At 48.4% G+C, this 26,632-nt stretch overlaps 1 protein-coding gene across 16 annotated transcripts in view; it reads left to right on the top strand.

The window, feature by feature from the left end:
* Positions 1 to 5,690: 5,690 nt before the first annotated feature.
* Positions 5,691 to 26,632, top strand: part of BANP (BTG3 associated nuclear protein) — a 117,838-nt gene continuing 96,896 nt past the window's right edge. For 6 of the 16 annotated variants that reach the window (XM_070612473.1, XM_070612477.1, XM_070612483.1 and 3 more), the window contains exons 1-2: positions 5,691 to 5,810; positions 12,967 to 13,087. The gene's annotated coding sequence lies outside the window, so the exon portion shown is untranslated. Of the gene's footprint in view, positions 5,811 to 6,731; positions 6,854 to 12,966; positions 13,088 to 26,632 lie in introns of those variants that run through there. The other 10 variants (XM_070612472.1, XM_070612476.1, XM_070612482.1 and 7 more) reach the window with 5 other exon arrangements.

Below are 26,632 nucleotides of genomic sequence, written 5' to 3' on the forward strand. Positions count from 1 at the left end.
AAAGCAGCACTGCCTCATGCATGACTCTCCTGAGGCCTCACCACCCACTCACAGGGGACAAGACTCCAGCGCAGGAGGCTCAGGCAGCCCTCCCGAGTTCACAGGACATCACAGCCATGCTGCAGCAGTTGGGTGGGTCCCAGTTCGCATAAAACATTAAAAAAATCCATTATCTATCTATCTGTTCTATCTATCTATCTATCTGTCTGTCTGTCTATCTATCATCTATCTATCAATTTTCCAGTGTTATTGAGGTGTAATTGACAAATAAAATAATGATTTAATATACATACACATTGTGAATGAATTACCAAATCAGGTTAATTAACACCTCCACCTCACATAGTTCCCATTTTTCTTTTTTGTGGTGAGAATTGTTGAGATCTTACTAAATTTTAAGCGTGAAGTACAGTATTATTAACTATAATCACCGTGCTGTACAACAGATCTCCAGAACTTACTCCTCTTATAACTGGAAGTTTGTACCTTTGACCAACATCTCCCATTTCCCCGCCCCCCAGCCTCCGGCAGCCACCATTCTACTCTCTGGTTTTGTAAGTTCGACTTTTTTAGATTCCACACATATAAGTGAGATCATACAGTATTTGTCTTTCTGCGTCTGGCTTATTTCATTTAGGATAATGTCCTCTAGATTCACTCATGTTATCACAAATGGCAGAATTTCCTTCTTTCTTGTGGTTGAATAATATTCCATTGTACATGTATATACATATGTACAATATATATATACACACCACGTCTTCCTGAGCCATTCATCTGTTGACAGACGGTCAGGTTGTTTCCATATCTTGGCTATTGTGAATAATACTGCTGTGAACACAGGGCTGCAGACATCTCTCTGAGATACTGATTTCTCTCCTTTGGATAAATACTCAGAAGTGGGATTGCTAGATCAAATGGTGGTCCTATTTTGAATTTTTTGAGAAACCTCCCTATTGTTGTCCATAGTGGCTGCAGCAACTTACGTTCCCACCAACGGTGCACAGGATTCCCTTCTCTGTGCATCCTCCCCAACACTTCTCACCTCTTGTCTTTCTGATAACAGCCATTCTGACAGGTGGGAGGTGATAGCTCATTGTGGTTTCAATTTGCATTTCCCTGATGATTAGTGATGTTGAGCATCTTTTCATGTACCTGTATGTCTTCTTTGGAAAAATGTCTATTCGGGTCCTCAGCTCATTTTAAAATCAGGGGCTTTTTTTCTGCTATTGAGTTCTATAAGTTCTTTATATATTTTAGATATTAACTGATTATCAGATAGATGTTTGCAAATATTTTCTCCCATTCTTTAGGCTGCCTTTTCATTTTGTTGTATGAAACTTTTCAGTATGATGTAGTCCCACTTTTTGTTGGTGCTGCCTCGCTTTTGGTGTCATATCCAAAAAATCATTGCCAAGATCAATATCAAGAAGCTTTTCCCCTCTGTTTTCTTCTGGGAGTTTTATAGTTTCAGGTCTTATATTTAAGCCTTTCATCCACTTCGAGTTAAAGTTATGTACGGTGTAAGATAGGGGTCAAATTTCCTTCTTTTGTATGTGAATATTCAGCTTTCCCAACCTCATTTACTGAAGAGACTGTCCTTTCCCCATTGCATATTCTTGGTGCCCTTGTCAAAGATTAGTTGACCGAATATGCGTGGATTTATGTGTGGGCTCTCTATTCTTCTCCATTGATCTATACACCTGTTTTTATGCCAACACCGTTTTGTTTTCATTACTATAGCTTTGTAGTACAGCTTGAAATCAGGGATTTTGATGCCTCCAGCTTTGTTCTTTCTCGGGATTGCTTTGGCTATTCAGGGTCTCTTGTGATTCCATACAAATTTTAGGATCGTTTTTTCTATTTCTGTGGAAAATGACATTGGAGTTTTGATAAGGATTGCGATGAATCCGTAGATGGCTTTGAATAGTGTGAACATTTTAAGAGCATTACTTCTTCCAGTCCATGAGGATGGACTGTCTTTCCGTTTATTTGTGTCTTCTTCAGTTTCTTTCATCAATGACACAGTTTTCAGTGTACAGGTCTTTTACTTTTTTGGTCAAATTTATTCTTCAGTATTTTCTTATTTTGATGCTGTTGTGAATGGGGCTATTTTTTCCCTTCTTTTTCAGACAGTTCGTCGTTAGTGTATGGAAACAACTGATTTTGGTATGCTTGTTTTGCATCCTGCAACTTTCCTGAATCCATTTATTAGTTCTAACAGTTTTCGGGTGGAGTTTTTAGGGTTTTCCATGTACAAGATCAGGTTGTCTGAAAACAGAGACAATTTAACTTCTTTCTTTCTGATTTAGGTGCCTTTTCTTTTTCTCGACTCACTGTTCTGGCTGGGACTTCCAGTACCATGCTGAACAGAAGTGGCAAGAGTGGGCATTTTGTCTTGTTCCTGGTCTTAGAGAAAAAGCTTTTCACCTTTCTGTTGCGTGTTAACTGTGGCCTTGCCATGTATGGCCTTCATTATGTTGAGCTTTGTTCCTCCTATACCCTATTTGTTGAAGGTTTTTATCATGGAGGATGCTGAATTTTGTCAAACGCTTTTTCTGCATCTATTGAGATGACCATGTGATTTCTATCCTTCATTTTGTTAATGTGGTGTAGCACATCATGGACGGGTGTCTCCCTCCGGGTCCCCGGGTGGGCAGGACTGCTCCTGGACCACGGCTAAGAGGGGTTAGAGCCAGGTCCCAGGGCTGTTTCGGAGCCCACAGCCAGAACCAAATCCAGCAGGCCTGTTACCTCAGGCATGGGCAGGCCAGATTCCTGCCAGGTCCCTTGGCAGATGGTGCTGGCGGTAGGACCAAGGCCAAAGGGAGCTGTAGGCGAGTCCACATGTGGATGGGCCTGATTCTGGGTCTGTAGCTGAGACCAAGGTCAGGGAGTCAGCCACCTGGGTACAGGCCAACTCAAATGACCCTGTTTGGTCTTGGGCTCTGCCAGGGTTTCACAGTCTGCTACCTGGATCCCAAAGTTCCCACAAAGGGACTTCTGTCTGTGGATGGCTACCTGATTATTGTTGCTGAGGCGGGATATGATAGGGGACCTCCTATTCTGCTTTGTTGCTGACATTACTTCCTGATCCTTAAACCTCTGGATGGCCCAGAACGTGTGGCTGTGGGCTGTCTCAGCTCTGGGCAGAAACCAAGCCAGGGGAGATGGGGCTCCAGTGAGTGCTGGGGGCTGCTGCTTCTCATTTTCCCTGAATTATCCTATGAGCTCCATCTCTAGGACCCCAGTTCACCCCCAAACCTGATCTCTTCCCAGCAGGTACCAGGAACCCATTAGTGCCCCCGTGTGAAGCAGAAAGAGGTGTCCCGGGGTCGGGGAGGAAGTACAGAAGAGTTACAGAAGAGGCCCCCTTGGGTGGACCAACTACAATGGGCACTGTTCAGGGCAGTCTACACAGCCGTGGGTGGCGGCCAGCAGCTGGTGGTGCGCATGGTTCCCCATCGCAGGGAATGGGGCTTCCATTCACGGGGTTTTACACAATTACAGGCCAGACTGCATCCCACACGCCCCCCTCCCTTACTCCTCAGTATCAGATTCAGGGGCAAATCCTGCTGATTTCACCCCTTGGAATCTCTTGATTCAGTCCACTTCTCTGCATCTCAGTCTCTGCTGTGACCGCCCTAGTCCAGGCTTCCATCCTCTCCTGCCTGGACCCCTGCCACAGCCTCAAGTGGGGGACCCAAATCCTCTCAGCCCCCCTCCTGCCACCCCCAATTTATTTGCCAGCACTCCAGCCAGAGTGACTTTTGAAAATGCAACTCTGATCATATACACCCTTGCCCCAAACCTTGTAAAGGCTTTCCATTATTTGAGGATCAAGACAAAATTTGTCGCTTGGCCAGTAAAGCCCTGCATAGCCCACATCCGGTCACATCTCACAACCTTCCTCCTCAAAGTTCTGGCACTACTATAGCTGTGCGACCCTGGGTGTTTGGTTAATTTCTCTGAATTTCATGTTCTGCAAAGAATAGAGAGCACAATAAGAGGTGCCTGGCTCAAAGTGTGGTAACTCAACACATAGTAACATGATCATTTCCTGAGTCAGACCCTCGCCAAACTCTGCTTCATGGAATCTTCCCAACATCCCATGAGCTGTGAGTTGGAGCCAGTTTCCCCGCTGGGCAGGAAGGAGCAGGCAAAGCCACAACAGAAAGGGGGCTCAGACGAGGCCTGTGTGACATTTGGAAATGATATGAATGTCACTCTACGTTTATCTGCTTTCTAGTTGGATATTCACGTACTTATGTTAAGACTTCTTGCATAGTTATGTGTAGATTTGGCCATGATTGAGGCAGAGGTGGGGCTTGAAGGCACGGCTCTCTAGAATTTTCCTGTCCCCAGGGTTTTCTCTCAGGATTGTGTGGTCAGCTTCTGCAATCCTTTTCCCCACTGTGAGTGGACACTAGGTCAAGGTGTTTTGGATTCCGTACCCCACTTCTGTCTCTTTCCAGCCATGTGACCTTGCTGAACAATTTTCCCAATATCTTTGGATTGCGCATCTCTAAACAGGACAGAGCTCATTGCACTATCAGCATCTTTTCCAGCGTTGATCTGCTTCTTTGGAATTTCTTTAAGGCACTTTTCCTGCAGAAGAATTCAGTCACCGGCCTCTGCAGAACCCCAGGTGTTAATCCTGGAAGAGACCCTAACTCAACAAGGTTGCCCAAGGTCGCACAGCTGGTACTGCCCTCAATCAGGTTTTCATTGCCAGGGAAGGGAAGTAGGCAGGAGACTCTCAGAAAAGCGGTTTCTTTTCCAAATGAAAACAGCTCTCTCGTTTTGTTTGGATGATCTTTGTAAACAACTCAGAAAATAGAGGAGAGAACGTATAAAAAAGAAAAATGAAAAACAATGGTAATCCCAGCAAAGAGATAGATAAGCAGGAATAACGTTTCTGGAAATTGACTACAGTTGCGGAATTTTTTCCTACCAGTACCCACAAACGCACGTTTATGCTATATAAATACAATGTAACCACATTCATATTATGTTTATATTCACGTATAATATAGCTAATACATTACATATATACATATTATATATAACGTATTCATTACATGTAAAATGCATAAACATATAATTTATGTATATTGTTTCCACTCGCGTGCACTCGAGACTGTATATACAGACGCTGGGGAATCCTGAGCACCAGCAACATTTGGGGGAACTGAGCCGGGGCACGGGACGGACCCAGCCGCCTGGAGGATCTGAACTACAAGTCCCAGCGGCCCACGGCTCGCGCGCGCGGGGTAGGTGACCGGAGTGCGGAGAGACTACAAGTACCGGCGGGCATGGCGCAAACGCAGGGACTACAAGTCACAAGATGCACTGCTCACGGTTCGCGCAGGGCCCTCCGGGATATGTAGTCGTCTGGAGAGGGGTAGCTAACTCCTATTCATTCAGCCTCAAAGAAAATGCAAATTCTTCCAACGGTCCACCTATGCGGCTTCTCACGGGGCTGTCGAGGAGACTGAGTGCACGATGGGGTAGTAAAAACTGCGCACCGCCCAAACTGTGGCGCAGGAGAACGACGCATGCGCATGATCGGCGGTCGTCGGCGCAGGCGAGGGGCGCGCAGGAGGCTTCGAGGGGCAGGCCCCGCCCCTCGCCCCGCCCTGCCCCGCGCCCGGCGCGTCCCACCCGGGGAGCCTGCGCAGACGGGGCGGGGCGGAGGGCCGCGGGGAGGGACTCGTGGCGCCTGCGCAGAGCGGCGGCTTCTCTCGCGAGGACGGACGCCATTATCGCATCTCCCCGACAAACACCACGAGAATTCCGCAGCCCACACGGTAATTGCAGCTCCCGCAGCCGGTCGCGTCTCCACCTCCCCCTTCCCGCGGGGCGAGAGCGAGAGCGAGATCTCCCCTCCTCCCTCCTCCCTGCGCCCTCCTCCGGCCGCCGCGCCCGCCGCCCCCGCCCGGGACGCCTTGCCCGGCCCGCCGGTCGCCCGCCGCCCCCTCGGCCCCCTCAACCCCCGGCCCCGCCGTCCTCTCGGCCCTCTCCGCGCCCTCGGGCCCGGCCTCGCCCCCTCAGCCCCTCCGGACCTGCCCGCGTTCCTGCGTCCCCGCCGGCCCTCGGACCTGTCAGCCCTCCGGGCCAGCCCGGTTCCTGCCGGCCGTCCTCAGCGCCCTCGTCCCCTCAGTCTCCCGCCTCCCGGCCCCGTCTGCCGCCCGGGCTCCGCGTCTTCAGAAGAGGGTGGCGTCCCGGCTGCGAGCCCACTCCCGCAGCCGCGCGGGCGGGGCCGGCCCCCGAGTCCCGCGCAGGACGCCCGCGGCGGGGCGTGGGCCGGGGGCGCCTGGCTGCGCAGCCGGGAGACCAGGAAGGCGCGTGGGCGTCCGCGGGGCCGTGGCCCGTCAGGCCGCCGGGAGCAGCCGGAGCCCCCGCTGGCGGGCGTCCCGACTCCGTGCGGTGTCCGCGGCTGCGTCCCTGCGGAAGGGGCTGTAGTATGTGGCCCTGAGGCGTCTTCCCCCCCGGGCCGCGGAGGAGGCCGCCCGTGCCCCCGTGGGCGCGCGCCGGGCCGGGCCGGGAGGCGGGTCAGCCCCGGGTCAGAGTCCGAGCGCGGGGCGGGTCGCCTGTCGCAGGCCCCGGCGCCGCGGCCGGCTCCGAGGCGGCCTGGTGACGAGGGGCGTGGGAACGGAAGTCCGGGAGACGGGGCGAAAACGGGGTGGGCGGCGGGCCCCGGAGAGCGAGGGCGCGTGACGTCAGAACGCGGGTGGTGTCGCTGACGTCCTGCCGTGGGGACAACCCTGGGGACAGTGTGTGGTGCGCCACCGGCAGCGCCCGTCGCTGTGTCTTCAGCTGCGTTTCCCGTCCGTCCTGCAGTTGAGTGAGGGTGTGTCCCGGGAGGAGGCTTCTGTCGCCGGGGGCTCTGACTTAAGGAGCGCTGCGCTTGGGGGGCGCGTGCTCTCACGGTCCGGGGCGGCGGGGAAGTGAGCTCCGCCTGCTGGGTCCGCCATCGGCGTTGCAAAGGAGCGTCCAGCGAGGTGTCCGTGCAGCGCGAGCCGCGGTCCCCGTGCGCCTACGGTCCCTCCCCGGGGACTTTGGTCTCTGTAGTTTGCTCAGGAGGTTCTCCGTAGCCCCAAGTGAGAAGCGGCTGTCTTAGGAATCTTAGGCGTCCCTGACTTTCCGTTGGGACGGGATGGTTTAGCTCTTCCTGTCGCATCGCGCTCCCTTATCCCGACGTCACTAAGTTCGGTTAACTCGGTTGTCATCGCTGTGCGAGTGCTGCTCGCTTCGCAGCCGGGGACGTCTTTCCCTTCTTCACAGCGCTGCTTCTCTGTTGTTGGTAACGGTCTTGCGTTTACTGCCCCCATCGGCTCCCTACGTTGTTTTGCATTCTCGAGGGTGGCGTCGGGTCCCGCCGCCCCGTCCTCTCTCTCCAGGCTAGATTGATTGTCCTGATACTTTCCCTTCTTAGACGTCTGCGTTGTTCAGGACTCCATGTCTCAATCTTGGCTTTCTTCATCGTTTCAATGAGACCCTTCTGCCAAGTAGCCTTCTTCTTTTTGGGTGACTCCTTAGGGTCCTCTTTGGTTTCAGGACATTCCCAGAGTGTCAGAGGATGGGGAGGGCATTGCAAATGCTCTTTGACTCGGGGCTCATCCTTCAGCCCTGGGGAATTCTCTCGTATCATTTATTTGAGAATTTCTCCCACTTTGCTTTTACTCTTCTCCCTTTGGAGTTCCTGTTAGTTTGGCAGTGGACATCGTGGGTTGACCCCGCAAATTCCTTGTCTTGATCTTCTTCCTGTTGACCCCCTGAGTCTCTTGTCTTTATCTTCTTCCTGTGTCATTTTATTCTCATTTCTGGGAGAGGGCGTCAATTTATCTTCCAATCCTATTTTAAGATTTTTATTTCTACAATCGAAATTTTAATTTCCAAGAGCTTATTGTTTTTTTTTTTTTAGAAACACTGTTTTGTGAATACACCCATTGTCTCCTTGACTCTGAGGATACTAATAAGGATTTTCTTCAGTTCTCGTTCTCTGATTTCTGGTTTCCTCTAGTGTCACTGTTGTTTTCTTTTTGAAAATAGTGGTTTCTTGCTTTGTATAGCAGGTACTCCTCAAATATTCCTTTTTTTTTTTTTTCTGAGGAAGATTAGCCTTGAGCTAACATCCATGCCCATCTTCCCCTACTTTATATGTGGGACGCCTACCACAGCATGGCGTGCCAACCGTTGCCGTGTCCACACCCAGCATCTGAATCGGCCAGCCCTGGGTTGCCGAAGTGGAACGTGCGCACTTAACCGCTGCACCACCGGGCCAGCCCCTACTCAAGTATTGTTCATTGTTGTCTGAGGCAAGAGGAAGTGGGCAGAGAGCTCTGAGTCTGGGGCTGCTTTTGAAAATGTGTGGGTTTCCCTTCGGGTGATTGGGAGCTTTACTGTGCTGGGGCCTCAAATGCCACATTGCAGAGAGATTTTCTCTGGGCCTTTCAACCTAAGGAAGACCCTTTTGGTTGGGGGCTTCTCCACTTGGTCTAGGAAGGGCCCTCGTACAGCTCTTCTGTCCTGATGACTTCCCTGTGCAGGCTCGGCCCTCGCCCTCTGCTGAGGGTTCCTGTCTGCTCAGGCTTAGAGCCCTCCTTTGGGTGCACCCACTCCTCTGTGCTCCAGGTTGCTGTTTCCTTTGCTCTCCTTAGAGCCTCTTAGTCTGCTAGAAATTTGTGAAAGCTCTCGCCTGCTGTCTTGTTTCCTTTCTTGTGGGTTTATTATATGCTATTAAAAATCATTTTAATGGGATGAGTGGCGATCACCTGTGTGGCCTGTCGCTCACTGTGAGCAAGAATTCCGGAGCCCGTTCTCATCATTCTGCTGTCCTGCCTCCCGGTGGCCTTGGTGATGGACGCCCACCATCAGTGGGACAGACGGCCAGATCATCATCCCCTGGCCATCTCCACATTGCAATGTGGGCTGATGGCGTGCGTTCCTGCTCGAGGTTCTTCTGGCTCCACAGCCTGGAGGGGCGCCAGGCTCAGCTGGGGAAGGCCAACCATGGACGCGTGTTGTAGTGAAGATTTTGATTGCAGTACGAAGATAGCAGCTCAGAGTGCCGAAGTTTAAGGAATGCCTCTAGTTAAGCAGTGATTACTGTATTTGAAGTGTAGTCATGATGCGTTTTAGTCGACTGTTCTTTGAAGATTGTGCACAGTGAAATGGGTGAGCTGCGTTTGCCAGGGCTTTGCTGGTAAAGTGGTCCATGGACATCGTCATTGCCATCACTGGGTGTTTGAGAGAAATGCAGACTCTCAGGCTCTCAGACGTATAGAATCAGAATCTGCAGCTTTGTAAACTTTTAATTTTGTAGTAATTTTGGACTTACAGAAAAGTTGCAAAAATAGTTCGGAGAGTTTCCCTATTTCCTTCATCCACTTCCTTTAATGCTGACATCTTACATAATCAAATGTCCTTATAAAAATCAAAAAGGTAACGTTGGCACAGATCTGTTAACTAAATTACAGACCTCTTTGAACTCATCAGTTTTCCACTAACGTCATTTTTCTGTTTCAGGATCTAATCCAGGATCCCACTCTGTATTTAGTTGTGTTTCCTTAAGTCTCCTCCAATCTGTGATATTTGCATAGCCCCAAACTATCTCCCCCAAGATATTTATAAATTACAAAGGGAAAAATAGTAGCTGCTCCCTGGAAAACCCGGCCGATAGCACCTTCACGTCACCGGTAATAAGACAGATCACGTCATGAACTCTGATATGATGCGCTGAGACAAAAATGTGTCCCTGTAGTCTAATCATGAGAAAACCCAAATTCAGGGACATTCACCAAAATCCTGACCACTGTTCCCCAAAAGTGTCCAGGTCTTGAAAGACAAGGAGAGACTCAGAATTTACATTTAAAAAGATTGCCGGGTGCAGCATATGCACTTTGATACTGAAGAAATACTTCCTGTGCTAGATGGGCGCCAAGGAAATAAGAGATAAAGAACCACCAGCTTGTTTTGTGGTTGGTAAGTGGGTGTTTCAGGCACAGGTTCTGGATGAGTTTGCGTTAGTGGTTTATTGATAACACCTGTTATAGCTTATTAGTTTTCCTTATGATCTGCGTCTACACTGTATAAATCCTGAAAGCTTTAGCCGTACAGTTAGGAATATTACATGACAGTGCAAGACTAACTTTAAACGTCTATGCAGCCGTACCACTTTAGCTTTTTAACTCTGGAAACAATAAACATTTTCTCATTTTAAGGAGAAGACTTCTTGGGGAAAACACACATTAAGGGTCTCAGTGAGAATGTGTCAGGTAAATGCAAAGTCTTCCCTGGACCAGAAGTAAAGAAAGGTCATTCTTGGATTCTCTGACTTCACATATATGATGGTCACAAGAAAATCACATACCGAATTGTTCACTGGAAGTGCTCTGATCCATTCTGGAATGTTCACCTTTGGGAGGTGAGGAGATTTCGGGAATTTGAGAGCAAGTATTGAGTGGGAGCACATGCTACGCTTGTTTTCTTGTTGGTGGACAGTACCTGGAGCTTATTTAGCTCATCACAGAAGAATCGAGTCATGGATAGCAGTCACCCCTGCCTTTCAGAGTAGCGTAAAAATACTTAACCCTTAGGTTTCCATGTTGTGTGGGTTCCGAAACCAGTTAAAAATGAGCGCTTTAGCTAATCATCTCATTTTGTGCCCTCTACCTTGCCTTTCGCTCTGTCCATTTGCTGGCCTGCCTCGTCGGAAGAGAGGGTGTCTGTCCTCAGTTCTAGAGGGCAGGGAGCAGGAGGGCTGCTCAGCCCCTCATCTCATCCGCCCAGTGCAGTGGCGAGCTGTGGCGTCCTCATCGTAGTGCTCCAGAGTAAGCCTCTAAGAGGAAGCGGGATTTGGAATCCGCACCCGGAGCCTCCCATTGAACTAAAATGTGATGGAAACATTCACTTCTTAAGCCACAATTAGCATGCCCCAAGCATTGTGAAGTCACAGGAAATTGATTCCCATTTTGAGTTAACGTCTCTCTATCTTTCAGGGCTTCTCAAAGTCAAAAACTGTCCAATTTGATTAAATGTTTTGGACCATCTACCTCCATGGTGGGGTGGATGGTAAGATTCGCTTTGTCCCTGTAAGGAGCCTCACATTGGGGAGGGGGAATGGTGGTGAGTGACGGGGTTCCCCAGACAGGTAACCCACAAGGTCCCATTGTTACAGCGCATAGGCAATGGAAGAATAAAATCCACCAGGAAAGGCCAGAGAAGATGAGATGAGAGCAGGTCAATTAAATCTCTGAAAAAGCAGATGGCACAGTTGAAAGCCTGTGGAAACTGACTTCCACTTTCTTACCCTAAGTTGTTTTCTATTAGCCCTTAAAATAGTTGAGCTTAAGTAAGGCCCTGAAAGTGAAAGTGAGTCGCAGAATGGCCTGGGCAGGGATGGAGGCCTGGCGGGGTGGCGAGAATGCCGGCAGGAAACCTGGGACGTCATTGAGCCAATGAGGCGGGGCCCTCAGTGACTGTGGGTGGACCTCTGTACTGACAAACCTCTTAGTAATAAAGATTTACATTCTGTGCTTCAAAGAATTCTGTTTGTGTCTCTAGTGATTTTTCCTTTTTCCTCAAGGTGGGGAATCTTCAAATGACTTGAAGCAAAACTTAACCTTTCTGAACTAGAAATGGGTTTGGATAAAACTGGCAGTGAAAACTTGCTATGTGTGCTGCTGGCATTTCCTTGGTGTGAACTACACGTCTCCTGAATGTGGCAGGGAGCACAGGCGTGTTACTCTTACTAGACGTGACAGGGAAGGACTCAGGCTTCGGTTCCTGCTGCCACCTTGAAGTGCAGCCCTACAGTCCCTTTGGTAGGTAGATAGCCAGGACTGACCGGTCTGCTGCCACGCCATCCTGCTGTGAAGTCTCCTCGGCGCGAGCCGGGGATCGGCCTCGGGAGCAAAGTGCTGCATTTTATGCCCAGAACTCTTCCCTGCAGATGCCAAGCACTTCGCACCCCACGTGTCTTTAGACTGAATATGATGGCGAACTCTAGGTGTCCTCTTTATCAGCTAAAAGTTGCTGCCGCTGTCAGTAGGCAAACAATTTGCAATTAATTGGCCCTCTGGTTTTCAAATTAAACATTTTATGGATTTTTAAGATTTGTGGGGTTCGACTAATTTCACATTTTCTGCCAAGTGAGAGTTTAATATTTATTATGTTATTTTAAATTTGTATAATTTAAATTTGTATAATTCAAGTTTGTATAAAAACAATCATGCTATGTTAGGGAGGAGAAATGAAGCTGAGGGATGCAATAAGATGAAAGCAAACATATACTGCATGGGGCTCCCTCCACGCATAGCTGGTAATAAAAATTCAGTCTGACTTGCTTCGTGGGTTCTCCTGGGGATCGTTCAAGAGCTCGGTACGCCTGCTTTGCCTCAGTGGGATTTCTGTGGATCCACTATAATCTGAAACAGCACTCGCTCCTTACAGCTAACAGTAGAGCAAGAAGAGCCACCCAGACCTGGTGGCAACTGAAGGGTGCTGCAATAGCGCAGGCGCCTCCCGGAGGTCAAGGTTACTGTTCTTCAGTGATGGTTCCCAATTGTTTTATCCCTCAATCTCAAGGCACTTTTCAAGATTCTAACGATGCCATGAATGTCATTAAACAGTAGGGCAGAAGTCAACAAACCTTTTCTGTAAAGGGCTAGACAAATGAATATTTTTGGCTTTGGGGTCTCTGTCACAACCGCTCAGCTCTGCCCTAGGAGAGAGGAAGCTGGCATGGGCATGGCTGCGTTCCAATAAAACTTACCTGCAAAAGATGACAGCTGGCCAGATTTGGCCCTCAGGCCATAGTTTGAATCCCCAGGCTCTGGACTAAGGTTCTAATGCAAGTTGGAGAAAGAAGTCAAGGTTGGGAGTTGAGCAGCAGTAAGATCTTGGTAAGGAGCACTTCAGCTGCTGCCAAGCACTGTTCAGAGTGCTGTCCTCGTTTTACAGATCGCTCTGACCGTCTCCTCCAGCGCCCGTGGTCTTCACTGCTGACTTCGAGAGTTTGGGGCCATCTGGAGGAATCCACTGAAACATCTCAGTTATCTGGTGAAGGCACTGAGAGTTATAGGTCAGAAACTTTTAGTTTATTTTGGGACAATCTACTTGTGAAGGGAATGTCAGTGGCAGCCTATCAGAAGTATAATTAGCGTTGACAAAATCCCCTCCCAATGAGAATGCTTCTCTCCATCCTCACTGCCTTTCTTTGGAGAAAAACCCTCAACGTCTCTTTATAGGAATTGGGTTTTTTCAGTTGCAAGAGTAGTACAAAGAAGTATGGTATGGTCTCCTAGATTTCAGATGTTAATATTTTATATTTGCTGTATCCTCTCTAAAACTGTGCATGAATTTGTGTGTATATATAAGGTTTTTTTTCCCTGAACCGTTTTAAGATATGATGTTCATTTACCCTTAAATACTTAAGTGGCTATTTCCTACAAACAAGGACATTTTACATATAACAAGGACATTGTATAACCACAGTACAATTATCAAAATTAGGAATTTATCATTGATGCAGCTCTATCATCTAAACAAAAGATCTAATTCAGATTTTACTAAATATGCCAATAATGTCTTTTATTGCAAGAGAAAAAGGGGACTCCTTTATGAACTTTGATGGATATATTTTTCTGCAAGAATATTTATCCTGACCTACATAATCATAAATTAGGCACCATATTCCTTACAAACTACAAATTTAGTGAAATCAAAAGTCTGCAAATTTATGGTTGACAGAAATCACTTTGAATAACCATTTCCTTCTGCCATTCTGTTTGCGAGAGGAGTGGGAAAGACTGTTTCAGTAAAGTTCAGAGGCAAATGCCCAGCTGTTTTTAAAGTCTACCTAGATCATTAGTTGCAAGTGTAAATGCAGTGGGATTAGAATGTGCTAGAATCGTGGGTCAGAAATGAGTATGACCTGACATGGTGTCATTTGCTAGATTTCTTATAAAAAAACAAAAAAGGTTAAATGATCTAAGTTTCCTGTCTAGTATACACAATCCTGTTGGGCTATGGTAAGGGTTATTTTCCAGGGGTTTCTGCTAGACCCATTTATTTATCAAAGTAGTCTAAATATTTTGGGTTACTGAATTAAAATTTGTCCACCCTGAAAGTCATGTTGTTATTGGACTAAGATGAAAAAAACGTTTCTGAGATGAAGGTAAATGTATGAAACATATTTCTTTAGTCAAAGTAAATTGTTTTAGTGTAGCAAATAGATTTTCTTAAAATTTACAAATAAGTTCAATTTGGATTAATTTAGAGTGTAGCCAACAGCTCCTTGCCCCTACATGGCTGTCATTGTCTAAGTGTGTGCCTGGGGCTCTGGTTTCCCTGGCACACCCTGTCTTGTTCCCCCGCTGGGGTCTTGATCAGAGCTCTGCACTACATCTAGCAGCTCTTCAGACGTTTCTGTGTCAGGCTTAAAATCCTTTCCAAACAAGGCGTCTCAGAGCTTGGCTGCTAGTAGAGTTGTCTACGTTGTGTGGGCTGGTGGTGAAAGGAGAGAGTTTGGGCCAGAGACCCCAGACCACTATGTCCTGCCTGCTTGGCTTTGGGCAGACTATTCAGTGTCCCCTCAGAGTGAAGGGCAACTGTCACCCTGCCTTCCGGGGCGGAGCGGGGCGCAGATCTGAGCATGTGTGTTCACCAGCTTCTGACTTTATGCTTTTTAACTCGCTGCAGACCTTGGCCGACGAGCAACTTGCAATTCAGGAGTTCTCATCAGAATTCAGACAGGCTTCCTGGTATTCTTCAGCATTTATTGGAGGGCGTTCTAGTTTGATTAAGACGCTTGACTATTAACGTGGCTTTTAAAAAGTTAAAATATCTTTTATAGATATGCTTTCCATGGACATTTTGATTGCATGACCTCTCTGTCAGTCTTAGATCTGATCCAGTAACTTTTGCATTCCAAGTGCAGTTTCTAATCTCTTGGTTATTGTTTTCCATGACTAAGTTTTGATTACACATCGAGAACTATGATCTTGAGTAAAATGGGCCAAGACATCCTATCTAGTACCAAGACCATAAGCTTGGATCCTTGGCCTGCACAATGATGGTGGCACAGGCTGTGTCTGCCACCAGCCAGCTCACGGGGGTCAGCCAGCATCTTCAGCAAGACCTTAGCAGGCCTGCTTAGACTTCTGTTTTCTGTTCTAGCTCATTTTAACTGGTTCCCCTTGTTTATCGGCCCTGTCTCTGAGAGGTGCGCTTGCCTGACATCTCTTGTGTGGGTCAGAAACCTCTGGGATGATCCCTGCATCTGCCATCTGTCATTGTTACTTGTCTTATGACTGCTCAATTGGGAGTTAATTTTCTTTTGTTTTTATGTTGCCTGGTTAGGATTGCAAATTCCCGTAACATTTTGGCACATGCTAGTTGTTTTGTTTGGTTTCTGTGACGTTGTGAGGTGGAAAAAGGAGATTAGGACCATCCTCCTGGACTGCTGTCTACCCTCCTCCGCAAGCTTTGCAGTCCTGGGAATAAACAGGAGGGGCAGAAGGGTGATTAAAGGATTTCAGTTTCTGGAGGGAGCTGGAAGACAGATGGGTATGCAGACCCAAACTCCGGGGGAGGAAAAGAGAACAGGAGAGAACACACGGGGGTGGAGAACACGGGGGCTAGTTAACACAAAACGAGTTACGGGGGAGCGCGCTCTGCTGCCTCCCCACCCCCACTCCCTTTTCTTCACTGCTCTCTGGTCTCATATTCTCTTGATAAATATTCGTGATGCCTGTTTCAGATGAGGGGAGTGTTAGGGATATAAAATGGGGACACACCTACATCACAGGTTTGAAGATTAAATGAGATGATGCTTAATATAGTGCTTAGGAGTCAGTAAATGGTAACTATGGTAATTGTTATCATCATCAACTTTGCCTGTTCTTTTAATCTTTGTCAACCTCACGTGATGCTGATTTAAATTTGCACACAGTCAGAATTTTGTCTGTAATAAACTTACATCATAGAATCTTAGAAATTTAGAACTGGACAGAAGCTTAGAGGTGTTTAAATTAGTTCAACCTGCTAATTAAAAGCTTGGCCATGGTTGTAAAGTAAACACTTGTTGTAAGGGCAAGGCCCCCCGACAGCTGTGTGCTCCTCCTATGAGGACTCTGCCAGCACAGCGTGCGAGCCCACGCTCTGTGTGGGACCCCGCAGACCCCTCCCCGCAGCTGTCCTGGATAGCCGCTAGGTTTCGGACACCCTCTTGTTCTCTCCAGGGAAGCACCTCTTCTCTCACGCTTTTTATTGTAAATTGTGATAGATTCTGTTACTATACAGTGTTGTAACTTTGTGTATTATTTGTTTTTCAGTGATACTTTATTGAGAATTTTAAATTCTATTAAATGGTTTTAGACAATTTGCACTATTGAGTATGAATTCTTAGAATCTTAGGGCCAAGATTTCTTATTCGCACATATGTCAGTGGGAAAATGACTTGAAAAAGTTTTAATTTTACCTTCAGTATCTGAGTGTAAAATGAGCTATAGTTAGATTTAGGTATATAATCATCAAAATCAAGATAATGTCTCTTTGAAACATAGCTTTCTTCTGTAGAGGTACAAAAATGACCTCTGTCATCTAATTCCTTTTCAAGTCTCAGAACGTTTTCCGTTTGAACTGTAAAAAATAGAAGCACAAGCGCAGGGAAGGGTAGCCGAGGGCCAGGGGTGGTTTCCAAGTTTTTAATGCTTTTTTGACTTTTTCTAACGAGAAGATGATTAGAACCAAAATCTCGGCTGCTCTTGCAGCTGGAGTGAAAGCGGGGTCAGGCCAGGGACTCAACGTGCTAGTTTCAGGATTATTTGTGCTTGCAGGAGCATTGGAACCTCGAGGGCATGCCTTTATTCACTCAGCAAGCGCTCATGGACGGTCCTGTGTCCACTGGGGACCAGTGCATAGAGCAGTGGTTTTTACATTAAGGTGCAGTCGACTTTCAGCCACTGGGGGAGCTGTCACAGCCCCAGAGCAGCCGTAGCCAGTATGCAGACAGCTGGGCGTGGCTGTGTTCCAATAAAACCTTCTTTGTGGACACTGAAAGTGGAGTTTCCTAGATTTTCACGTCACAGCATATTGTTGTTCTTCTGATTTGGCTCATAGGCTGTACAAAAACAGGTCGGGGGCTGGATTTGGCCCATGGGGCCATAGTGGCCTAGAATACATTTGTCGAGCGAATGAATAAAATGAGGTCATATATAACGTGGCAGGGCAGTGCCAGGTGGAGAAAGGCTTGACACCTGAATCGAGGAGTTTAGACGTGTTGTGAGCAGAGGGGGCTTTGGAAGGTTCTGGGCTGGGCTCTGGGAGGATGAGCCCTCTTCAGCAGTATATACTCTATACACTCTGGAATTTATCTACAGGATGGGTGAGGAGCATTGGCTTCCTGCCTCAACCATGTGTGGCTTTGGGAGAGACGAAGGGGCCACCCTGCCTGCCAGATCAGTGGACTCCACTTTAGGGTGTGTCACAGAGAGATGACGCCTACCACGTCCTTGGGGCTGGAGGCAGGGACTCGGTAAGAGGCCAGTTCATAGGTGACGAGGCACCTAGCAGACCAGGTGCAGTGGGAGACAGGAGGAAGAGCAAGTGTTTCTTGGAGGAGCTGGGAGATTGGTGGTATCTCCTTGAGCAGTGTTCTTAGGGAAAAGGAATTAATAGGGACATGAGATGAGTCCAGCTTTGGAAGTGCTGGAGTGGGCTTTCTTGTCATGTGGCCATAGGGTGGTTTGAAACACTGGCCTAGAGAAAGCGTTGGTGAGAGGTCAAGGCGGCGGACAGAGACTTGGGGGGATGCACGCTGCCCTCCCATTGTGCTCTGTGTCCCGGGAGCACAGAAGGGGCCCGCACGGTGTCCGTCAGTTCTCCCTGTGGCTGGAGCAGCCCGCCTGAGGCGGAGCCGGGTGGATGAACTCTGTCTGCAAGGGAGGAGCTTTCGAAGGAGGGCAGAGGTCCTGGGTCAGCCCTGGAGGAAGGCACAGCAGGGCGGGCTGAGTGAAGAAGGCCGGTGTCCAAAGGCCCTGAGAGGTTGTTTACCGGGCTCATGTCTGGTCCCTTGGAGAAGAGGTGCAGTCTGCTGGCAAGTTTGGAAACCAGAGTTTTGGTTTGAGATTCAGAAGGGAGTGGGAAGAGACAATGTTTGTGGACGGGCTGGGGTCAAGATTCCAGAACGTGCTCTAGGAGTTTGACACAGGAGGATTGTGATGGTAGCTGGTGGGTGGCACAGTGAAATGGAGGGTTTTATTATCTTTGTTTTTCCTAAAAATTGACTGATTTTAAACCCTTTTGTTTTAGACTGATTTGAGATTTACAGATACGTGGTGGAGATTGTACAGGTTGTTCTCGTGTCCCCGCACCCAGTTTCCTCCACTGTAGACAACGTACCTCACCAGGACCAGGGCTGGTGGCTGCCAGCCTGGAGCTCTCCACGCTCTGCTCCACTGTCCGCAGGAGCAGGGCTTACTAAATCAGTGGGTCTGTGCCCCCGCCTCCTAACTTCTCTCCTAGAGAAGTTGCTAGAAGAGTACAATGGATATTGTTGACCTTAAACACATAGCCAGTTATTTCTCCAGCGAAAATGGGTTTTTTCAAGATCAACAAAGAAGTGCGTTTCAGGGTCTTCAGCCATGGTGAGCTTCAGGCAAGTTCTGAGCAGGAGGGGAGGGGAAACCTTGCCAGAGGGAGGGGGAAGTTCGGGCTTGTAAACGCAGAGTCCGTTGGAGGGATTGAGAGTGATGTGGAGTAGCTCGTCATTGGCTGAGTTGCTGTGGTCTCTTGTTGGCGGAGCTCTTGGTCGAGAAGAGGAAGTGTTTCTTCTTCCTTTTGGGCTCAGCTATTGACATGGGGTGTGAGAGCGCCCTCTTTTGGCCTCTCGACTCTATTTTAATGATGTTTCTCTTGATTAATTTTCACAGTATATAGGTGTGTGTCCTTCCTCTAAATTCATGAAGGGTTAACATTTTGCCACATTGCTTTATCCATGTTTTTATTTTATTTTTTGGGGGGAGGAAGATTGGCCCTGAGCTAATGTCTCTTGCCATTCTTCCTCCTTTTGCTCGAGGAAGAGTGTTGCTGAGCTAATATCTGTGGCAATCCTCCTCTATTTTGTGTGTGGCCCACCTCCACAGCATGGCTTGATAAGCAGTGCATAGGTCTGTGCCCAGGATCTGAACCCATGAACCTTGGCCCACCGAAGTGGAGCACATGAACTTAACCACTATGCCACTGGACTGGCCCCTTTTCTTTCTGCTTTTGAAAGTAAGTTGCAGACCTTATTTCACCACTAAATGTTTATGCACTCATGTCCGGGGAGCAAGGACATTCTTTTACATAACCACACCTAAGAAAATGAGCAGTAATCCAGAGTCGCTAAAGAGACTGTCCGTATTTAAATTTCCCCTGAAATTGTTTTATGGCTGACCACCCCGCAGACCTCACTGTAGCTGGCAGGGCGCCTCAGTCTCTGTGCATCGGGAGCAGGCCTCTGCTCGTTTGTGTTGCGCCATGGGCTTTTCAAGAGCCCCGGCCAGTAGACCTGCGCCTCTGACCCCTTGCTCCTGCCTCTGTGCCCTGTGACGGCCTTAGATCTCTGCCGGTTCTGGGCAGCCTTCCTTGAGCCGGGGCTGGGAACTGCCGCAGTCTGCATTCCCCTAGCGCCTGGTCCTCGCCCTGGCTAAGCAGCAGATCTCAAGTGGATCCCAAGTGTCACTTCTTTGACGTACGCACTACATCAGTAAGCGTGTGAAGGGCAGGGTTGTGCTCTCCTCCCTTGCGGTGCACGTTCAGCTCAGTGCCCAGTGGCAGAGAGTGTATGAATGAAGGCGGTAAGGTCACTTAGTAGTAATTGTATAGAAGAGTTTGCAGAGACTCGTTTAAGTTTCGCGGAGAGCTGTGAGGTAAGCTTAAGGTATTTATGCCTACGGTCAGTTGTACATGACTGCTCCTGCAGCTTTGCAGGTGTAGTATTTTATGTTTTCAGAATAAGTACTTTACAATGTAAGCAATTTAGTAGCTACCAGGGAAGAATTAAAATGGGTGTTATATATGTAAAAACCAAAAAGTTTCATTGCAGGATATATGCAAGCTTCTGCAGTGTATTCACATTTATCTTTGGCAGTTGGTAAATCAAGTAAAGGTTGCTTTTAATTGCATTTGTGGTTGATGTTTCATAGCAGAAGTTATCTGAAATTCACTTTAACATGCATATGGGTCTCGTGCTTTCTTTCTAGAGACATAATACCTGAAAGCAGTGGTTGACAGTGTGGCCCACAGAACCCCAGGTGTGTCCTTGAGACCTTCCAGGGGATGTGTGCGGTCAAACAGTTTTCATGATGATGGTCAGGGGTCATTTGCCTCTTCTGCATGCCGACGTCTGCACTGACCGTCAGTGGTGGGAAAGCCGCTGTTCTCTGACATGGGGGGGGCGGTGGGGTGGGCGGAGTGCACAAGGCCCCGGCTGCAGCTGTCATTGTATTCTTCACTGCCAAGCAACGAAAAAGGAGCCATTTTCACCAAGAATGTCCTGAGGAAGCAGTAAAAATCACTCATTTTATTGAATCTCAACCCTTGAGTACACGTCTAATGTCCGTGTGACAAAACAACGTGTGTGGAGAGCACTTCTGGTGGTTTCGGAGCTGGAGCGTTGCCTCCAGGACACACCCTTCTGCAGTCATTTGAGTTGCTGGCTGGACTGGATGCTTTTTCATGGAATACCGTGAAAGAATAATTGACAAACTACAATATTTCTTACTAAATGAACAAGATTAGCCTGTCACTTGAAGGAAAGCAACTAGCACTATTGCCAGGAATAAAATTTGAGCTTGCAGGTGAAATTGGAATTTCGGAAAGCTCGTGTCTGCCACCATGAGCCTGACAGCTGCATAATACTTGAAGACTTTTCTGCTGAGATCAGTGTTGATGTTAACGAATGTGATGCTTTTGATCATATATAATAAACAGCATTTGGAAGATCTGCACAACTCAGTGAAGCAGTGTATTCCAAATGACCCATGTGCGAAGTTACAAAATCACACCTGGGTGGAAGATCCAGTTGAAGCACAGGACAGGGCAGTGGGTTTTAAAGTCATAAAGTACAGAAAGTTCACCGATATGGCTTCAGATCCTGCACTGCAGCAAGCCTTTGGGGAGAAATAAACGGCGTGTGGAGTTTGGCGTTGCGTTGGAGAGGAGAGTCCGCAGGCGCCTGAAAAGGCTCTGCAGGTGCCCTTCCCCTCCCAGCCGCGCTGCCATGTGTGCCGAGCTTTCACGCGCGCCAGCCAGAGCCCCAGTCGCAGCGGACTGGAAGCCGGTGCAGATGAAGACTCCGGTTGTTTTCCATTAAGTCTGACGTTAAAGAGATTTGTGAAAATGCCAAACTATGTCCCTCTTCTTGCAAAGATTTTGCTGCTGCTGCTGTTTGGGGAACTATAGTTATCTTTCATGAAAAATGTTTTGGATGTTAATATGTAATGTGTTAATTTTTATAATTTTTAAGTGAATAAAGAAATACTCAAACATTTCGTGTTCTAACTTCAAATGTGATAACTAGTGAGAGATAGATCTGTACAGGCACACGCTCTGGGGCCTCACTGACGTTAGGATGATAAAGGGGGTCCCGAGACGCTGATCTGTGAGCCCGGGCTCTGGGTGCTGTGGGATCGGCTTCTGCCAGCCTCTTCTCTTTCCTGCACTTGTGGTCTATATTTGAGGAGGTTCATGGGTTTGAAAAGCATGACGAACAGTGGCAAATTTAATCAAACATGTTAACCATGAGGGAAAGGACCTGCCGTCAGAGGCTAGTTTGACCTTCTTTTCCTAATTTTAAACGTAAATGTGGGGGGCTGTGTTGAAGAAGAAGCAGTGTGGCCTGGGTTGTCCTGGGAATGAGTCGAAAGCACAGGAGGAAGCCCCCTCGCTTCTCCCAGTTCCCAGTTTAGTGCCTGACCAGCCATGTGCAGTCAGATTTTCTCTCTTCCTCATTTCATTCTTTGCCTGTTCCCATTTACACCTCCCATCTCACGCTGATTCAGGGGGAAAGATAAGTAAGCCAGTCTTTTCCGCATATCTCAGTTTAGTGTACCTTGGTTCCTTTGTTTACTTCAACTGGCTGTTAACTACTTATTTTATTACTACACTTAGATCCAAAAGGATTGAGTGATCTCTGGTTTCTTGGTGGTTTCCCTGTTTCTGGAGGCAGCTTTTTAACTAGGCGCTACATGGCCCCTTCCTTAAATGGGAGTGGAAATTACTGTGATTTTCCTGGGTTGTGGACTCGACATTCCTCCTCAGGTAGACCCCGAGCCTCCACCTGGAGCGGGGGCGGATGAAGGGCTGGGATGAGGAGGCGGGGCCTGCTCTAGGACCTTGGTGACAGAGTCCTTCCCATCACCCTTGTTGGGGCCTGAGGGTCTTTTCTGCGTAATTACATTCCAAGACTTGCATTTAGGATGCCTCCCTCCCCCTCCCTCCCCCTCCCTCCCTCCCTCCCTCCCTCCCTCCCTCTCCTTCCCTCTCCTTCCTTCTCTCTCTCTCTCTCTTATTTTATGGGCATTTCAAAATCTTTAAAAATTAACAAAATTAAAGATAAATGTGCAGTTCTGTGTTTCAGCTGATGAACAGCTCCTGGTGTCCGCTGCTGACAGTCGATGAGCAGCCTGCTGTATTTTCAGTTACCAACCGAATGCGTCATTCATGTGAAGTTCACAGTCATAAACTAAATATATTTGTGACTTAATTAGGGCGCAGTCCTTATTGAACTCAGAACATAGGCACAGAGAAGTTTGAAGACCTTGGTCCATGGGGTTTTTTTGGTGTGTTTTTGAGGAAGATTAGCCTTGAGCTAACATCTGCTGCCAATCCTCCTCTTTTTGCTGAGGAAGACTGGCCCTGAGCTAACATCCGTGCCCATCTTCCTCTACTTTATATGTGGGATGCCTGCCACAGCATGGCTTGCCACATGGTACCACGTCCACACCTGGGATCTGAACAGGTGAACCCTGGGCTGCTGAAGCGGAACATGTGAACTTAACTGCTGCGCCACCGGGCCGGCCTCTGGTCCATGATTTTTAAGTAGAAATGCTCACCTTCGTAGTTGTGCAGTGGTGTGTAACTCTGTAGGGGTTCTCTCACTAGATTATCACACGAGCGTTCACTGAGTGTGCCAGGCCCTGTGCCAGGCCATGAACACAATGATGGAAATTCCTGCCCTGACGGAGCTTATCTTCTAGTGGGGTGACAGGTGCTGAGCAAAGCGAGTACTTAGCATATGTAGTAAGTTAGACCGTAAGTGCTTTGCGCTGAAGCAGGAAAGGAGAGCAGGGAGGTGCATGCTGGTGTGCGTTTTGTCGGGCTGTAACCCAGCATCGTTGGGGCAGAGGCAGTGGGTGGCAGAGGGGCCGGCAGATGTCGGGGTGTTAGGGCCCTGAGCTGGGCGCCTGCCTGCTGAGCTGAGGGGGCCTCCTTGGAGGGTCGAGTGAGCAGCAGCAAGGGCCTGAGGGGCACTGGGAGAAGTGCTGGCTGGTCCGCAGCCGGCTTCAGAGCGCCAGGTAAGCCATCTTGAGTAACAGGAAGCCTTTGGAGGGATTTGAACAGAGGGACATGGCCTGACATGTTTAACATGATCCCGGTAGCTTTTTAACTAGGTATTGGGCATAATTATGGGGCAGAGGCAGTGCAAGGAGACCCATGTGGAGGCCAGGGCACGAATCCAGACGTGAGATGACGAGGCCGGAGCTCATATAATGAGAGAATTTGCCTAGGGATTGGGTGTGAGAGAGACAAGAACCCAGAGGGACTGAAGGCTTGTGGCCTGAGCAACTGCCCTTCGCCATGAATTGAGACGGAAAGTCTGGGAGGAGCAGGTTGGTTGTGGGGTGGGTTCAGTTTGGGCATGTTGAAATTGAGACCAGGCACCCAGGGGAGATGTCCAGCAGGCCATTTGCGGCGTGGATCTGGAGTCCACATGAGACGTCTGAGTCGAAGGGTGAACCTGCGCCATCAGCACGTAGAGGGTGTTTCAGTGCAATCAGGAGGAGGTCCAGCGCCGAGCCCTGGGCTTCCATGGCTGGAGATGACGCAAACCTACAAGGACGGGGCAGCGCCAGCAGAGTGAAGTCAGACCAGGGAGGAGGACGGCTGTGGAGGAGGCGGAAGTGACGCCGGGGGGGGGCGCTGAGGTGGGCAGGGTGAGCGTGGAGAGCCCCTGGACGGGGCAGTTTTGTGGGTGGAAAGCAAGAGTCTGGTTGGGCTGGGTTTAGAGAGAATGTGAGGAGAGGAAATGGAGACGGCATGGATAGGCAACTTTCTGGGGAATTGTGCTCTGAAGGGGCACCAGAGGAATGGAGATGGAGGGAGGTGGGGAAATGGCTGCAAGATATGTATTGGGAATGACCCAGGAGGCTGATGCTGAGGGACCAAGAAGGAGAGTGCTCAAGTGTGGGCCCTGGGCATGACGAGGGGCGGACAGGAGCGAGGCTGCCACAGAGGGAAGGGGAAGCCAAGTTCATGGGAACTGATGGAGAGAGAGCAAGATGGGCAGCTGAACCCCAGGGAAGAAGGGACTGGAATTTGGAAGGGGAGAAGAAAGGATGATCCAGTGGTCAGGAGGATGGAAGCGTTCAGAGCAGGGACGGACGAGCAGCGGCCACAGCCTCGGGGGCATCTGCAGGAGTGGTCATGGCTGTGGATGCACGTGCATTGTGGGCTGAGAGATGGGTTTGAGGCAGGGGTGAAGAAGGTTCCTAACATTTATCAAGATTTGAGCAGTTGGCCTTGTCTGTATACTTATTACTTTGTTTTAGAAAAAACAATTTCACAGGTGATAAATAAATAATATGTGCTTATAGAAAATTCACCAATCCAGAAGGATGAAGGAGGAAGGTCAGCTCGTGTTATCTGTCCTCTCCTTCCCTCACGGGTCACCGTCAGTATGTGTCATTCCAGACCTCTGGTGTGCATTCACACACACACACACGGGATCATACCATACTGTTCTGCAGTTTTCTCTTTATGTTCCTTTCTCTGAGTCCTGTACTCTGGAGGCCTTTCCATTTGGTTCGTGTCATTAGGCCAGGCTCATGCACATTAGTGGCTGCAGCATTTCACAGCATGGGCGGCCATCACTCACTTTACTGTCCCCCTGAGACTGAGTGCTTGGCTTGTTGACTCTGGTTGGTGGCCCTTTTCTCATGGGCACCGTGGAAGCTGCTCTCTTCACAAGCCAGCTGGGGTCCTAACAAGTCACTGCTGTTAGAGACATTATTGAATATTAATCTCAGTCCAGCTGCTTTATGATGTTAAGACTGGACTATCTCCAGGACTTCTGAGAAACGGCAAATTTAACTTGCCAAAATGGCAACCGCATGTATTGCTGTGTTCCAGTTTTCTTGGGCTTGTTGCCCTAGTTTTTTCTATTCAAACCTTCACTGTTAGCAGAATTTTAAATGACTATCCTGGCAACAGAATCATTTTGAGTAAACAACTTGGATAACGTGTGGTGTCCTCATTTGGAAGAGGTTAGGATTCACGATTTTATGGTGAGCTTGGTTGGTGTCTTTTCTTAAGCCACTTGTAGAGCTTTTAGAAACCAGGAAAAAGCTTGACTTGGGCACTTGAAAACTTTCCACTAGCCCTTTATGAGAGGTATTAGCTGGAACCTGTGGACTCAGGGCCATCATGAATGGCCTATCCTGTCACTTAGGTTTAGCCTGGCTGCATGTGACAGATTCCAAATACCTCGTTTTAAAGTGTGTGGTTGGTTATTTTTCTTTCCTATAAGGAAGTGTGAGGCAGGCAGCCCAGGGACGTGTGGCAGTTCCATTGACGTGAGGGCCCCAGGCTACTTCCTTCTGGTTCCTTGTTTTGCCATTCTTGCTCCTTCTGTCCATCCACATCCCTGGAGTCCAGCAGCAGGAGGGCAAGTAGGAGGGCCAAGCCACATGCCAGCACTCTTAACGAGCTGTCCTGGGAGCTGCCATGCACCACTTCTGTGCTCATATCTCATTGGCCAGAATTAGTCATGTGGTCACAGCATGCTGCAGGAGAGGCTCAGGGGAGAGGCTCTGGTGGCCACATGTCCCTATAAATTAGGGCTCTTACACTGAGCACCAGGGAGAGCAGGTACTGGGCTAGGCAGCCAGCAGTCCCTGGTGTTTGTGAAGCCTCTGGAACTTGGCAGAATATTGTCCATCCGTGCTTTTTTCCTGGAAAAGGGTCCATAATTTTTTTGATTTGATTCTGAAAGCAGTCTGTGACTGTAAAATGTTTTAAATCCATCAATTCAAAGATTGGTTGGCTGGTATTATCTGAGGACTACCGCCTTGAATAAGAAATTTGGTGTATGCCTTTAGTAATCTTTGCTTTTGGTTCTTAAATTGGCAAAAGAAAGATCCAGTTTATGACATAAGTAGCTTTGATCGTCAAACTGCCCACCAGTTAGTCTGTACTTAGACTGCATCTTCAGAGGACACAGGGTCAGCATGACACCTTGTTTCCTTACACCTGGTAGGCCTGACAGGCTCTCCTCACTCACTTCAGGTAGGTTCTGCCTGTTTCTGAATCCTGGAGGTTGAAGGTTGAAGAAACTCCCAGTGTTGAGCCAGGCGTGAGGGTT

This window comes from Equus przewalskii, chromosome 3 (assembly GCF_037783145.1).
Source record: "Equus przewalskii isolate Varuska chromosome 3, EquPr2, whole genome shotgun sequence".
NCBI classification, from domain to species: Eukaryota; Metazoa; Chordata; class Mammalia; order Perissodactyla; family Equidae; genus Equus; species Equus przewalskii.